Source organism: Lithobates pipiens, unplaced genomic scaffold (assembly GCF_037356315.1).
Source record: "Lithobates pipiens isolate NorthernLeopardFrog02 unplaced genomic scaffold, aLitPip1_a1.2 Scaffold_10, whole genome shotgun sequence".
Taxonomy (NCBI): domain Eukaryota; kingdom Metazoa; phylum Chordata; class Amphibia; order Anura; family Ranidae; genus Lithobates; species Lithobates pipiens.
Window position 1 is genome coordinate 93,114,321 of NW_027507686.1, and position 14,365 is coordinate 93,128,685.

Here is a 14,365-nt window from a genome sequence, read left to right on the forward strand (position 1 = left end):
GCGATTCTGTCCCATTCTTCCACACAATCTTCAAATCTTGAAGGTTCTGTGGGCTTCTATGAACTATGATCTGTCGTTCTTTCCATAGATTTTATATTGAATTCAAGTCAGGTGATTGGCTGGGCCATTCTAGAAGCTTTATTTTTCTGTGAAAACAATGGAGAATTTCCTTGACCCTGTGTTTGGGATCATTGTCTTGCTGAAATGTCCACCCTCGTTTCATCGTCATCATCCTGGTAGATGGTAGCAGATTTTTATCAAGAAAGTCTTTGTGAATTTTTTTCATTCATCCTTCCTTCAATGACATGAAGTTTGCCAGTGCCGTATGCTGAAAAATAGCCCCAAACCACAATGTTCTCACCTCCAAACGTCACTGTTGGTATGGGGGTATTTTTGGGGTGATGTGCAGTGCCTTTTGACCTCCAAACATGGTGTGTATTATGAAATTCAAAGAATTCGATTTTGGTCTCATCTGACCAGACGATATTCTCCCAGTATTTCGCAGGTTTGTCTAAATGTTTTGCAGCCAACAAGCTTCAACATGCTTCAGCAATGGAGTCTTGCATGGTAAGCATGCATACAGGCCATGGCAGTTGAGTGCATTACTTAGTTTTGTTTAAAACGATAGTACCTGTTAATTACAGGTTTTTCTGAAGCTCTCTGCAAGTGGTCCTTGGCTCTTGAAAAACTGATAATTTTCACTTTTGTCAGAAATCTTGCAGGAGCACCTCGTCGTGGCCAGTTTATGGTGAAAATAGGATTTGTGTACTCACCGTAAAATCCTTTTCTCTGTAAATTCACCGACCGACAAAGCTCCTCTCTGTAACTAAATGGGTTGTATAGCCTGCCATTAGGAGAACCAAGCAAAATTGTTACACAATACACAGAACTTTTAATCCCGCCCCAGGGGGGCGGACCCTGTGCTATCAACCCTCCTCACTGCTCCCAGCAGCTTCAGTACGTCAACAAGCAGTATAACGCAGAAAAAAGGAGGGTCGGGTGCGGTGTTGGTCGGTGCATTACAGAGAAAAGGATTTTACGGTGAGTACAAAAATCCTATTTTCTCTTATATTCACCGACCGACACAGCTGCTCTCTAACTAAATGGGACGTCCCCAAGCAGTGCCAAAAGAGGGGTGGGAAAAAAACAGCATAAAAACTTCATCCACCATGGCAAGTGGGAACTAGTGATTGATCGGCAACCTGGATTCTTCCATCGACCAGAGGCCCCGAGCCGACTGCATCCCCATCACTCCACCCCAGCCGGACAGACTGGCGTCTGTAGTGGTCACCGTCCAGTTGAGAGGAAGAAACTATTTTCTGGACTGAATCACCGGGGACCTCAACCACCAGATCAGGGAATCCCCGACTGGTTGGCTCACCTGGATCTGCCGATCCAGGCACAACAGAGATTTGACCCATTTGGTCAATATCTCCTTCTGCAGGACTCTGGTGTGAAACTGGGCATAAGGTACTACCTCGAAGGAGGCCACCATGAGTCCCAGCACTCGCATGCAAAAGCGTAGCGACGACCACTTGCGGTTCATTAGTAGATTGACCGTAGACCTGAGAGTCAGCAACTTGTCCAAGGGGAGAAAAACCCTTGATTCCCTGGAGTCCAACAGCAACCCCAGGTATTCGAGACACTGAGTTGGTACCACCACCGTCTTCTTTAGGTTCAACAGCCACCCAAATTCTGGCAGGGTCTGCATGGTGATCGCCACATCCTCCTAATTCTGAGGTGGAAGATGCTCTCAGGAGGAGATAGTCTAGGTAACCCACGATCGCGATCCAGAGCTGCCTCAGCAACGCCAGTACTTTGGTAAAGACTCGGGGGGGGGGGGGGGGGGGGATAGTGGGCTTCCCCTACTGCCAAACGCAGAAATTTTTGATGCCGAAGGCAAATGGGTATGTGCAGGTAAACATCCTGGATGTCCAAGGATGCCAGGAAGTTCCCTTGATGGAGTGCAGCGACAACTGAGCAAACCGATTCCATTCTGAACCTCTGCACCTTCACAAAGTGATTAAGGGCTTTTAAGTCCAAGATTGGACGTACCCCTTCCTTCTTGGGAACCACAAACAGATTTGAGTAGAATCCCTGGAAGCGTTCCCATTCCGGAACCGGTACAATCATCCCCCCGATTCAGCAAGTCCCTTACTGCTCCTAACAGGGCCTCCCGGCAAACCGGGGATGCGGGTATGCTGGAGGGGAAGAATCTGTTTGGCGGCCAAGAGAGAAACTATCTTGTATCCTGTGGAAATCAGATCGCAGACCCATTGGTCGGATAACTGGGAGGTCCAGCGAGCTGCAAACTCCCGAAGATGCCACCCCCCGCCCGATAAGTGGGTGGGGGCAAACCTTGAGCGGAAAAAGAGGGCCCCTGCCTGCGGCGAGGCTCCTTGGCCTTTCTGGCCTGTGGGAGTAGTGTACTCTTACCACCAGTGGCATTCTTAATAATGTCATCCATCAAGGCTCCAAAAAGCCGCTCGCCAAGAAAGGGAAGATCCGTCAGGGCTTTCTTGGATGCCTGGTCAGCAGACCAGCATTTCAGCCAAATTAAGCGCCTCAGCACCACAGCTGACACTGAAGCACAAACCTACTTAAGACCTTGCACTAGTTGGTCTGCTAGCTCCACGCAGACAGGGGAGGCGTTCTGCTCTCCCAATTCATGGTGCAAAAGTTTTGCCCACTCAGTCAGTGTCTGACACCAGTTTGGATGCCAGTACAGGTCGCACGGCTGACCCCACAACCGTAAACAAGGAACGAGACACCGCCTCTGCCTTCCTATCCGCGGGACCCTTGAATGCAGGAGTCCCCTCCACCAGGATCGTGGTTACTTTATTTAACCTAGATACTGGGGAGTCAACGACCAGAGGAGCCGACCACTTTTTGAGAAGGCTATCCTCAAAGGGGTAACGCACCGCCAAATTTTTGGGGACCGAAAAGGTCAGTTGAGGGCAACCCCATTCCCTGCAGCTGAATTTGTCAAAATAAGTCAAATACGGGAACACCTTAGGTGAAAGTGCTGGCTTGTGGGACCCAAAAGGGACCAGTACATCAGCAGAGGGATCCACTGGCCCCTGAATCTTCAGGGTATCATGCACAGCTGTGATGAGTGCTCCAACAAGCGTTTTGTCGTGCCCGGACCCGGACGGGGAATCATCCTCACTGTCGGCATGGTCCTGGTCAGCCACGTCTGATAGGTCAGAGCAGGCGTCACCAGCCGCAGCAGGGCCCATGTCTGCATCAGAGCTCTCCCCAGAGGAAGGGGGCAGGGGCCTCTTACGTGCACCTTTCCTTCCACGTGCCGCCTCTATCTTAGCAACATAGGAGTCAAGGACCGCCGTCAGGGTGTCCATGAGCACCGCGCCATCCGCAGGTGTGGTTGCTATAGCCTGGATTTCGGGGGAAGAAACACCAGTTTCTGAAGCCATGCTGACCCTAGCCTGACTGCAACCTGCAAGGGGACTTAGGACAGTGAAGGTCCCACCCTCCTGCTGCCGCCGTGTGAGGGGGGTGGGGGGTTACTTAGCGCTAGACTCACCACCCTGGGGCATTCTGTGAATGCCACTAGCAGTGCCTGTAGTCCCTAGGAGGTTCCCAGTTGCAGAGAGGAGAAAACGGTGTCAGCAGCTGCTTATAACAGCGGTGAAACGTTCTGCAGAGCTAGCGTCAGCATTCAGCAAGGAGCCATCCAGCGTCCTGTACACACAGTGGACACAGGAAACAGCAAGTGAGAGCACATGTAATGCTGCCACAAGAGAACTGCGGCGAAAAGAGCGCTCAGGCATGCAGTGACAGAACAAAACTAGAAATGTGCAACCTGCCTACAGCCAGAACAACCTCCACAAACACTTTTGGGACCCCCCGGCCGGGACCAGGACCAAGGCCAGCCACACAAAGCCCCCACAGGTGAGGAACCAGCAAAAAAACACACACACACACACACACACGGGAGAGAAGATAGGGAGGTGAGGTGGCCCCTAAATCGACCCCCCAGGGAAAGCCCAGCTGCTCACCCCACCGAGGCAGGGAGAGCCGTACTTACCAGTCCTGAAGAGCTGGGAGACATTGCATCACAGACCTAATCCTGCGCAATTACAGGGTAGCTGTTGGCCCGATATACTGTGATCCAGACAGCAGTAGCCTGGTCATATGTATACCCGGAGCATTGAAGCTCACCGACCACCTCTGGAGCTGATGCATGTCGTGGCCTGCTGAGCCTTATCTGCGGCCTGCTCACGCTCGATGGCCGGACTGGGGAGACTACAAGGATATCATTAACCAGCCTGTCACCCAGCCGGCAGTTGATAAAACATCAAACCTGCAGCAAAAACATGGGCCGAGAGGGCCCGCAGGGTTGCTAGGTCATTCTCCTTACTAGGCTAAATAAAAACTGAAGCTGCTGGGAGCAGTGAGGAGGGTTGATAGCACAGGGTCCGCCCTCCGGGGCGGGATTAAAAGTTCTGTGTATTGTGTAACAATTTTGCCTAGTTCTGCTAATGGCAGGCTATACAACCCATTTAGTTACAGAGAGGAGCTGTGTCGGTCGGTGAATAAGAGAAAAATGGAATTACGTACCGGTAATGTCCTTTTCCAGGAGTCTTTCAGGACAGCCACCTTAGAGAGACACCGGCTCCTCCCCTCTGAGGAAACACCGCCTTCAATTTCATAATTTAAGCCTCCTCCTCCCTTCGTTCCTCAGTTCTTCCAGAGTACCTCCGGCCAAACTGGGGAGACACAAGAACACGTCAAACAAATAAACTTTTTAAGTCTTACCTGACGGTCTCATGTAATGAGTTCCCGATGATCTGCAACAATTTGGGTGGGAACCGGTGCTGTCCTGAAAGACTCCTGGAAAAGGACATTACCGGTACGTAATTCCATTTTTCCCCAATCGTCTTTCAGGACAGCCACCTTAGAGAGGATAAGCGAGTATATTACCTTAGGGTGGGACTACTGCCTGTAGCACCTTACGACCAAAGGCTTGGTCTTTGGCTGACAGAAGATCCAGTCTATAGTGTCTCACAAACGTAGAAAAACTGGACCACGTTGCAGCTCTACAGATCTGTTCCGGAGATGCACCAGCCCACTCTGCCTGAGAAGTTGCCACGGCCCTGGTTGAGTGTGCTCTAATCCCAGCTGGAGGATCTAATCCCCCTGCCACGTATGCCTGCCCAATGGCTAACCTTAACCATCTAGCTATGGTACGTCTAGAGGCTTTGGAACCCTTCCTGGCCCCTGAAAATAAAACAAAAAGTGAATCAGTCTTTCTGAACTGACTTGTGCAGTCTAAATAATAAAGAACACATCTTCTAACATCTAGTCTGTGAAACATGTGTTCCTGTTCTCTAACTGGATTTGTACAAAATGTAGGTAGCACAATCTCCTGCATCCTGTGGAAACTAGAGGCTACCTTAGGCAAAAAGGCCGGATCTATCTTCAAAACCAGACGATCCGGAAAAACCTGAAAAAAGGGAGCCCTGATAGAAAGGGCTTCGAGTTCACTTACTCTTCTTGCTGTAGTGATCGCCACCAAAAACACCGTTTTGAGAGTGATCAGCTTTAATGAGCAAGATTCTAACGGCTCAAAAGGTTCCCCTGTGAGAACCTGTAAAACTAAAGAAAGATCCCAAACTGGGAAGGGGGAGCTTGAAGCCGGCCTCTGCCTACCTAGGGCCCTGAAGAACCTTACGACCCAAGGATCTGACGCTAGATGTTTCTCTAAAAACACGCTCAAAGCGGAAACCTGAGCCTTTAGTGTTCCAAGCGCTAACCCCTTATCCGCCCCTGCCTGTAGGAACTCTAGAACGGCTACAGGGCTGTGCACGTTGAAGGAACCCTCTGAACACCAGCTGTTAAACCGTTTCCATACCTTTAAGTAAATGGACTGGGTTTCCTTTTTCCTACAGTTTAGAAGAGTGGCTACCAACCGGTCTGAGAAGCCCTTGGCTTTCAGCAATTCTTCCTCAGAAGCCACGCTGCCAGGTTCCATCGTCCTACCTGAGGACAGAACACCGGACCTTAAAACCGGAGATCCTCCTGCACTGGGAGAATCCAGGGGGGGTTCTACAGACAGGCCCTTCAGGATCGAGAACCACGGCCTCCTGGGCCAGTGAGGTGCAATTAGAATGAGGGTAGTGTTCTCCACTTGAAATTTCCTTAATACTGCTGGAATGAGCACGGGAGGGGGGAAGGCATAGCACCTGGAGAAACCCCAACTCTGTGCTAGTGCGTCCACCGCCAATGCCCCGTCCCCCCTGTTTATGGAGAAGAAAGTTGCTACCTTCGCGTTTTCCCTTGCGGCAAAGAGATCTATTGCAGGAATCCCCCATCTCCGGGTGATCATTTCGAATATTTCCTGCTTGAGAACCCAATTGCCTTCTCTCAGAGTTCTCCTGCTGAAAAAAATCTGCCACCTGATTTTGTTCTCCCTTCAAGTGGATTGCTGAAAGGGACAGGATATTTGCTTCGGCCCATCTGAGGATGGCTTCCGCTAGGGCCCATAAGGACTTGCTCCTGGTGCCCCCCTGTCTGTTGATGTAAGCTACCACCGAGGAGTTGTCCGACCTTACCCTTACGCGATTCCCCCGGAGCTCCTTCTGAAAGGTTCTGAGAGCTAGATCTACTGCCCTCAGCTCCCTCCAATTCGAGGATCTCCTCGAGTCCCTCTTTTCCCAAATACCCTGTATTAATCGGGAGTCTAGGTGTGCCCCCCAACCTGAGCTGCTTGCATCGGTCGTGACCACCCTGGAGGTTGGCATGACCCACTCTAGACCTTGGGACAAATTTGCTCCCTTCCTCCACCACCAGAGGGACCTCTTTACCTGATCTGGAATCGAAACCAGAGAATCCAAAGATCCCTGGCTGTGATCCCAAATTTTCAGCACAAATAATTGTAGAGGGCGGTAATGTAACCCTGCCCACTGAACCGCTGGAAGAGCGGATGTCAGCAACCCTAGCGCTGACATGATCTTCCTTATGGAGATCTGGTGGTTGCCCTGAAGAAACAACAGAGCCCTGTCTATCTTTTGAATTTTTTTCCAAAGGAAGAAAGACCCTTTGTACTGTTGAGTCCAACTCGTACCCTAGGAAAGTGACCCTCTGGGAAGGGATTAAGTTGGATTTCTCCAGGTTCAGGAGCCAACCCAGGCTTACTAACCGGTTTCTTGTGACCTGTAAATCCTGAATTAACTGTGCTGGGGAAGGGGCAAACAGAAGGAGATCGTCGAGATATGCGATCACCGAGATTCCCCTGAGACGCAGAAATGCCAGAACTTCTGCCATCACTTTGGTGAAGATTCGGGGGGAAGAGGATAGCCCGAAAGGAAGCGCTCTGAACTGAAGGTGTAGTACTTCCATTGGAGTTCTCACTGCCAGTCTGAGAAAACGCTGGTGGGACTCTGCGATGGGAATATGCAGGTATGCATCTTTCAGATCTATTGATGCCATGAAGCAGTTCGGAGGAAGGAGTGCTTTTACTGAGTAAACCGAATCCATCCGAAACCTTCTGTAGGTAACAGACATTCAGGGGCTTCAGGTTCAGGATGAGCCTGAATTTTCCCGAAGGCTTGCGAATCACGAAGACGTGAGAGTAGAAGCCTCTGCTTGTCTCTCCTATTGGAACCCGTACTACCACCTCCTGTTCTTCCAACTCCTGAAGAGAGGAAAGAAGGGCAGATGATTTTTCTGCGCATTTTGGCAGCTCGGTGACAAGGAACCTCAGAGGAGGGAGTTCCGAAAACTCCAAATGGTAACCTCCTCTGACGATCCCCAAGACAAACTGATTGGAGGAAATCATTTCCCACTGTGGGAGGAAGGCCCCCAATCTTCCTCCCACCGTGACCCTGTCACTGAGATTTTTTGGGCTGTTCAGGAGGGCGAAAAATTGCTCCCCCGGGGCCCTTGCTTTTGAGTCCCCAACTTTTCTTCTGCTGAACAGTACGGGGTGGTACAACCCTTTTCTGGGGACGAGTCTTTCTTTTGGCTTGTTCCCCAAATTTCCTTTTAACAGGAAAGGCCTTTCTTTTGTCTGCTGTGCAATCTAGCACTGCTTCAAGACCTGGTCCAAACAGTACATCTCCTGTAAAGGGGATTCCACAAAGTTTAAGTTTGGATGCATTGTCTCCAGGCCAGGTCTTCAGCCATAAGGCTCTCCTGGCAGAGTTGGTCAGGGCCAAGGACCTTGCCGACATTCTCACGGATTCCGCCGAAGCGTCCGCTATGTAGGCTATCCCTTTAAGAAGCATGGGAAAGGAGGATAGAATAGTCTCCTTTGCTGTCCCTGCTTCAATGTGTGCGCTAATCTGGGTGAGCCAATACTCCATGTTGCGGGCCACCACCGTGGTTGCCATGGCTGGCTTAAGATTTCCCTGTGATGAATCCCAGGCCTTCTTAAGAAGGTAATCCATCCTTCGATCCATAGGGTTAGAAAGTACCCCCATATCCTCAAAGGATAGATCAGTGTGTCTGGACACCTGGGAAAAAGCAGCGTCTAGTCTGGGAGATTTATTCCAGACGAGAGTCTCTTCCTCCGAAAAAGGAAACCTACGTCTTAATGCCCCGGAAAAGAAAGGTTTCCTTTCGGGATCCCGCCATTCCTTCTTGATGGTATCGATCAAGACGTTATGCACTGGGAACACCCGCTTCTTTTGTTCCCCCATGCCCTTGTACATCTGATCATGGAGTGACAATGTCTTAGTTTCTTCTTGAATGCCTAACGTGGTATGAATCGCTCCCAAGAGCTCATCCACATCCTCCAGGGAAAGCTTATACCGCGAGATTCTGTTGGATTCCCCATCCAACACCTCGGCGTCAGACTCCCCCTGGGAGTCTGAAACGACACTGTCAATTTCTTCCTCAGCTTCCTCCCTGGGACCCTCTGGATTCTCTCCCCTTGCAGGAGGAACGTCCACAGGGCTGGATGGTACACTCTGCTGCGCTGGTGTAGGAGTGCTCGGAGGCTGGGGCCACTGAAAACTGGAAAAAAAGTTTTGGAAGGACTGAAAGGTACCAGAGAGTTCCTTCATAGAAGCTACCAGATCTGCACCCTGCTCTGCTGCCTGTTCCTTAAGTAAATCCTCAATACATTGTTTGCAAATAGCTTTAGACCAAGAGTCTCCCATAGACGTTCTACATGAAGGGCACTTCTTCTTAGAACCATGGGGGGACTTGCTCGTGGCTTTCTGAAAGACACAAAACACAGGAAGGAGCAGCATGAGCCTAAAAAACAGCAACACCAGCGCTACATAGAGGACCACCGGGAGTGCCCCCCCTAGGATCAACCATCACCAGGATCCCAGACACACTACCCTTCCCCCCGACCACCAAGGAGGAACACCAGTGGAGCTACTGGATACAAGTAAGGGAACACCTCCCCAGGTTTCCTCTTACCTTCGAGTGGCTGGTGCTGTTATCTCCAGGAGTTTTTGAAGCCTCTGCTTCGGACATTCTCCCGTTGAGGAAGCGTGGTACGAACGTGCCTCTAACAGCTACCTGTGCAACTGTGAAAAGAGAGGCTGCACCAGCCGAACGCTAGGTTCCCCTTCACGTGCCGCGTCCGGAACCGGAAGACGCGGATCGAACGAAGGGGTCCGCCCCCACCGGAACTGACGTCGCCCGCCTACCGGTCCGGCTTCCAGCTCCCAGCCGGCTGCATACACAGGGGGGCCCTGGACGCCTTCGTTCAGCACCCCACTGGGCGAAACGCAGGGATGAACCTCTCCAAAGACTTCCTGCTTTCCCCAAGCGAAGATTGGAGTGCGTGTAAAGGTCAGTCGAGTATTCAGCTTCCCCAGCCGACTGGACTGTTTGTTCCGTTGAAACACCCGCGGGTGAACGAACGGACGACCCCATAAACTTCCTGCTTTCCCCAAGCGGAGTTTAGGGTATATGGACAGTACGAACACTTCAGCTCCCCGCTGATAGGACTGTCCTGGACCGACCGATGAACGGTCGGATAGCCGAACGGGGCCGGGGCTCCGCTCGGATGGCTTCAGTTTCACCAACCGAATTCAGCCTTAAGGTTCCTTGGCGGTGTCTCCCCGCCGGAGGAAACACCATAACTGAGGAACGAAGGGAGGAGGAGGCTTAAATTATGAAATTGAAGGCGGTGTTTCCTCAGAGGGGAGGAGCCGGTGTCTCTCTAAGGTGGCTGTCCTGAAAGACGATTGGGGAAATAATGTTCTTTCCACTTCCGGATTATGGTCACAACAGTGCTCACTAGAACATTCAGCAGTTTAGAAATCCTGTAACCAATGCCATCAGTATGTTTTGCAACAATAAGGTTGCAAAATTCTTGAGAGCTCTTTGCTTTTACCTATCATGAGAGGTTTGTGTGACACCTTGGAAATAAGACACCTTTTCATAGGCCACCAGTTGAGACAGAACCAGACGATAATTTGAACTGACAAGCTGGTGTCTTGGCTTTCAATGCCTTTTTGCACCTCCCTTTCTTTGTGCGTTCGTTACCTTTCTCATGCCATTTTATTACACATAACTTTGTATGTAAGGATTGCATGGGTCGGTACTGACATGTGGTGAAAGTGTCATGTTAATAGCACGTTTGGAAATATATTTACCTCGAAAAATGGTGACTTGTTCAATACACATTCTATCTCGCTATAGGCCTATAGGCAATTGACGGTGGCAAAGTGGTTTCATAATCGGGGGGCGTGGCCTGGAGCTTCATGGTGTAGGACGTGTTGAGTGAGAGCTCCGTCTGAGACTATCCTTCTACCTTATCCTTTGAGGATTTATTTTCGCTAATTGCTACAACGAAGCCCGGGGACTTTGTGCTCAATCTACACCTCATGTCGCCGACTAAAAGATCCTCCGAAGCGGCCGCCAAGCTGGCTAAGTTCCCCCACGAGGGCCAGGAAGCGACGGAGCAAGATGGCGCCGGCCCTGTTCGTACCGCGGAGGAGCCTCCCACGAACGACACCGCCAAGATCCTTGAGGCCGTCTCCTCCTGTCAAACCGCCCTCACTACCAAGATAGAGGAGGTTAAGGTGGACATCTCCCATATTCGGCATGACTTGCAGAAACTGAGGGACAGGGTGTCCGAGACCGAACAAAGAGTGGACCACGTGGAGGCGGACATCCCTCCTTTACAACATTCGGTGGAGCGTCTACAACACCAGCTCAGTGTCGTCCTTCATAAGCAGGACGACATGGAAAATAGACTCCGCAGGTGCAACCTTCGCTTCGTGGGTCTCCCGGAGCGGTCGGAGGGCTCCGATCCTCCCACATACCTGGAAAATCTCCTCGTTAAAACCTTCGGCAGGGAATCCTTCTCCTCCACGTTCGTGATCAAACGAGCGCACCGCCTGGCGGCTCGTCCACCACCAGCCGGCGCACCCCCGCGGACTTTCATTGCTAAGCTACTTAATTACAGGGATCGAGATACAGTGCTTCGCCTCACCCGCGAACGGGGAAATATACCGGTCGACAATGTTACGGTGGCGGTGTTACCGGATTTCTCGGCGGAGGTCCAGAAGAGACAAGAGCAATTCACCGAGGTCAAGCGTCAGCTGCGAGTTCGCCATCTGCCGTATGCAATGCTGTTTCCTGCTCTGCTCCGGGTGACCCGCGAGGGCAAGACATATTTTTTCGATGACCACTGCAGCACCTGCGAAGTGCATACCTCTCCACCTTAACAACCGTGAGTGACCCCCGCTCTTACCTACCTCTCCTGTTGTATTCCCCCCCCTTCCTTTTCCCCTGCTCCTATGAACTGCCGTCACCTTTGCTGCTGTCATCCCCTGTCTGGGAGAACGCTATGCTGTTGACCTATGTGGTGCCCACCACCGAATTTCCTTTGTGCCCCGGACATACAGCTCTTGCTACCCGTTACTCTGCCCGTCTCCCCTGCATTGCTGATGGGGTGGTGGCCAGTGGGCGCATTCCCCTCCGCCCTATCTATGGCGAACACCTGTGATGATGGCGTGGATCATGCGGGGGGACTTGCATCGGCACGTGATGCCCTTGCCCTTGTTCCACTCCACTTTTGCTTGCTTCCCCCATCCCTTTTTTTTCCTGCTGGCGCATACGGAGGTACCCATGTATTGCTTGGACCCCTTATTTGTATTTTTGTACCCTCCCGCCACCCCCTCTGGTCTACCCTTTTGCAAACCATGGTCTCACCTTTTCCCCGACTGTCCCCCATGATATGTTTTCACTTGGTCTCTCAGACGACCTGCTGACTCTTGCTCTGGAAAGTAAGTTACCCGTTACATTGTCTGCTCTGCAGTTTGTTATAATTGCGCCCACAAATGTTTTGTTTCCCTGGCCAGCAGTCACTACCGCAGATGCGGCGAGTGACCGTTTTACTGTTCTGCCCCGCTGGTCCAGTGTAGGCATTGTTACAACTGTTTTAATGGTTATTTACATTTTGTACTGTGTTATTTACAGCTGTAGTTTTACTGAAGATGTGTTCTTGTATATGTGGATACTAGCCCGGGAGGATCCAGTGGTTATCCAAACATCCTGCCTGTCCGTGCTTTCCATACCTGCATGTTCCATGGCTGCGCTCAAGTTTGCAACCTGGATTGTCAGGGGCCTTGGCACCAAACCCAAGAGATTGGCTGTCCTTACTCACCTTAAACGCCTGAGAGTAGACATCTCGATCCTCGTCGAGACTCACCTCACAGGACAATCCCAAAGGGCGCTCAGAAAACCCTGGGTCGGCTGGATGTACAGCGCCCCACACACATCCCATTCCCGAGGAGTAGCCATTTTAAATTGCTAAAACTGTGCAGTTCCAGCTACATGACCTGCGCTCTGACCCCCAAGGTAGATTTCTGTTTTTAACAGGCCACTGTGAGCGGTCTGACGCTGCTTATGGCATTTTAGATACCACCGCCCTTCCAGTTTCAGGCCCTGCAAGAGGGTCTCACTTTTATGACCAAATTCCCCACAGTACCGGTAATCTGGATAGGGGACTTCAACATGACCCTTAACCCCGACCTTGACAGACTTGGCACACCTGATCGTACGTTTGCCCCCCCCCCCACCCTCATACCACTAGGTTTGCAGCTGAACTAGCCATGACAGACTCCTGGAGACATAAGTATCCAACAACAAAGGCCTTTTCTTGCTTCACCCCCTCTCGCCGTGCCATGTCCCGTATAGACATGGCCCTGCTCTCCCCCTCCCTGCTACCCGAATTATTGGAGGTTGGCTTTGACGCCAGAGTGCTGTCGGACCACTCCCCATACTGGTTGACGTTGTGACTGCCTGTAACTGTACCCCCCCCCCCCCCCCCCCATATATGGAGGCTGAACCCTTTCTGGCTTACGGTTATACCGGGTTCAGAGGAACTACAGAGGGAAATGGCTTTCTTTCTCCGCTCAAACTCGGGATCAGCGTCCCCTGGGTCAATTTGGGAGACATTTAAGCTTCATGCTAGGCTGCTCTTGGTCACCCGTATCAACAGGTACAAGGCTAATTCTAGACAGGCATTGACACAGGCTGAGGAGCCCCTGCAGTCCCTTGAGCAACAATTTGTGACAGATCCTTCCCTGGAACACGCCACCCAGCTTCGCCTCCAGTCCCGATTGACCGATCACCTTCACTATGAGAAAGCGAAACAGGGACTTTTTTTCAGTAGACAGCGTGTGTTTGAACACAGCGAGCGAGCGGGCAAACTGTTAGCCTATATGGCCCGGCTGGACCACAGCCCCCCGGTAGTGGTTCAGCTCCGTAGTGACACCGGCGTCGTGATCTCTGACCCTGACCTGATTTTACAAGAGTTTAGACTGTTCTACTCCACCCTCTACACCTCCACAACGCAACACTCGCGCACTGACCTCACCCAATTTCTCCACACCATTAGGTTCCCCTCTATTAGCCCAGAGCAGAGATCCCTCCTGGAGGCCCCCCATCTCTCCCGACTGCATTGCCGAGGCACTTGCCTCCCTCCCATCCTCCAAAGCGCCTGGCTCAGACGGGCTGCCCCTGGAATTCTATACTCATTTCCAAGACACACTAGTCCCAGAGCTGCACACATTGTACACTCATATGTTTGACACAATGACCCTCCCTGCCTCCATGGGTGAGGCCCTTATTGTCCTTATACCCAAGCCTGGTAAGGATCCCTGCTATCCGGAGTCATACCGCCCAATTTCTCTCCTGCAACTGGATGTAAAAATCCTGGCTAAAATTTTGGCCCTGCGACTCAATAAAGTTATCCTTAGCCTGATACACCCTGATCAAACGGGGTTCATGCCTAACAAAAACACCGCCTTTAATCTCCGCAGGCTCTTTATGAATCTGCAGGCTACCCATGATAACACTGGCTCCCGGGTAGTGGTGAGTCTAGACGCCGCAAAGGCGTTTGACTCCGTTGAATGGAGTTATTTATGGG

At 51.4% G+C, this 14,365-nt stretch overlaps 1 protein-coding gene across 1 annotated transcript in view; it reads right to left on the reverse strand.

Moving 5' to 3' along the window:
• Positions 1–14,365, reverse strand: part of PACS1 (phosphofurin acidic cluster sorting protein 1) — a 654,146-nt gene that overhangs the window by 500,929 nt on the left and 138,852 nt on the right. The gene's annotated exons all lie outside the window — the stretch shown is intronic.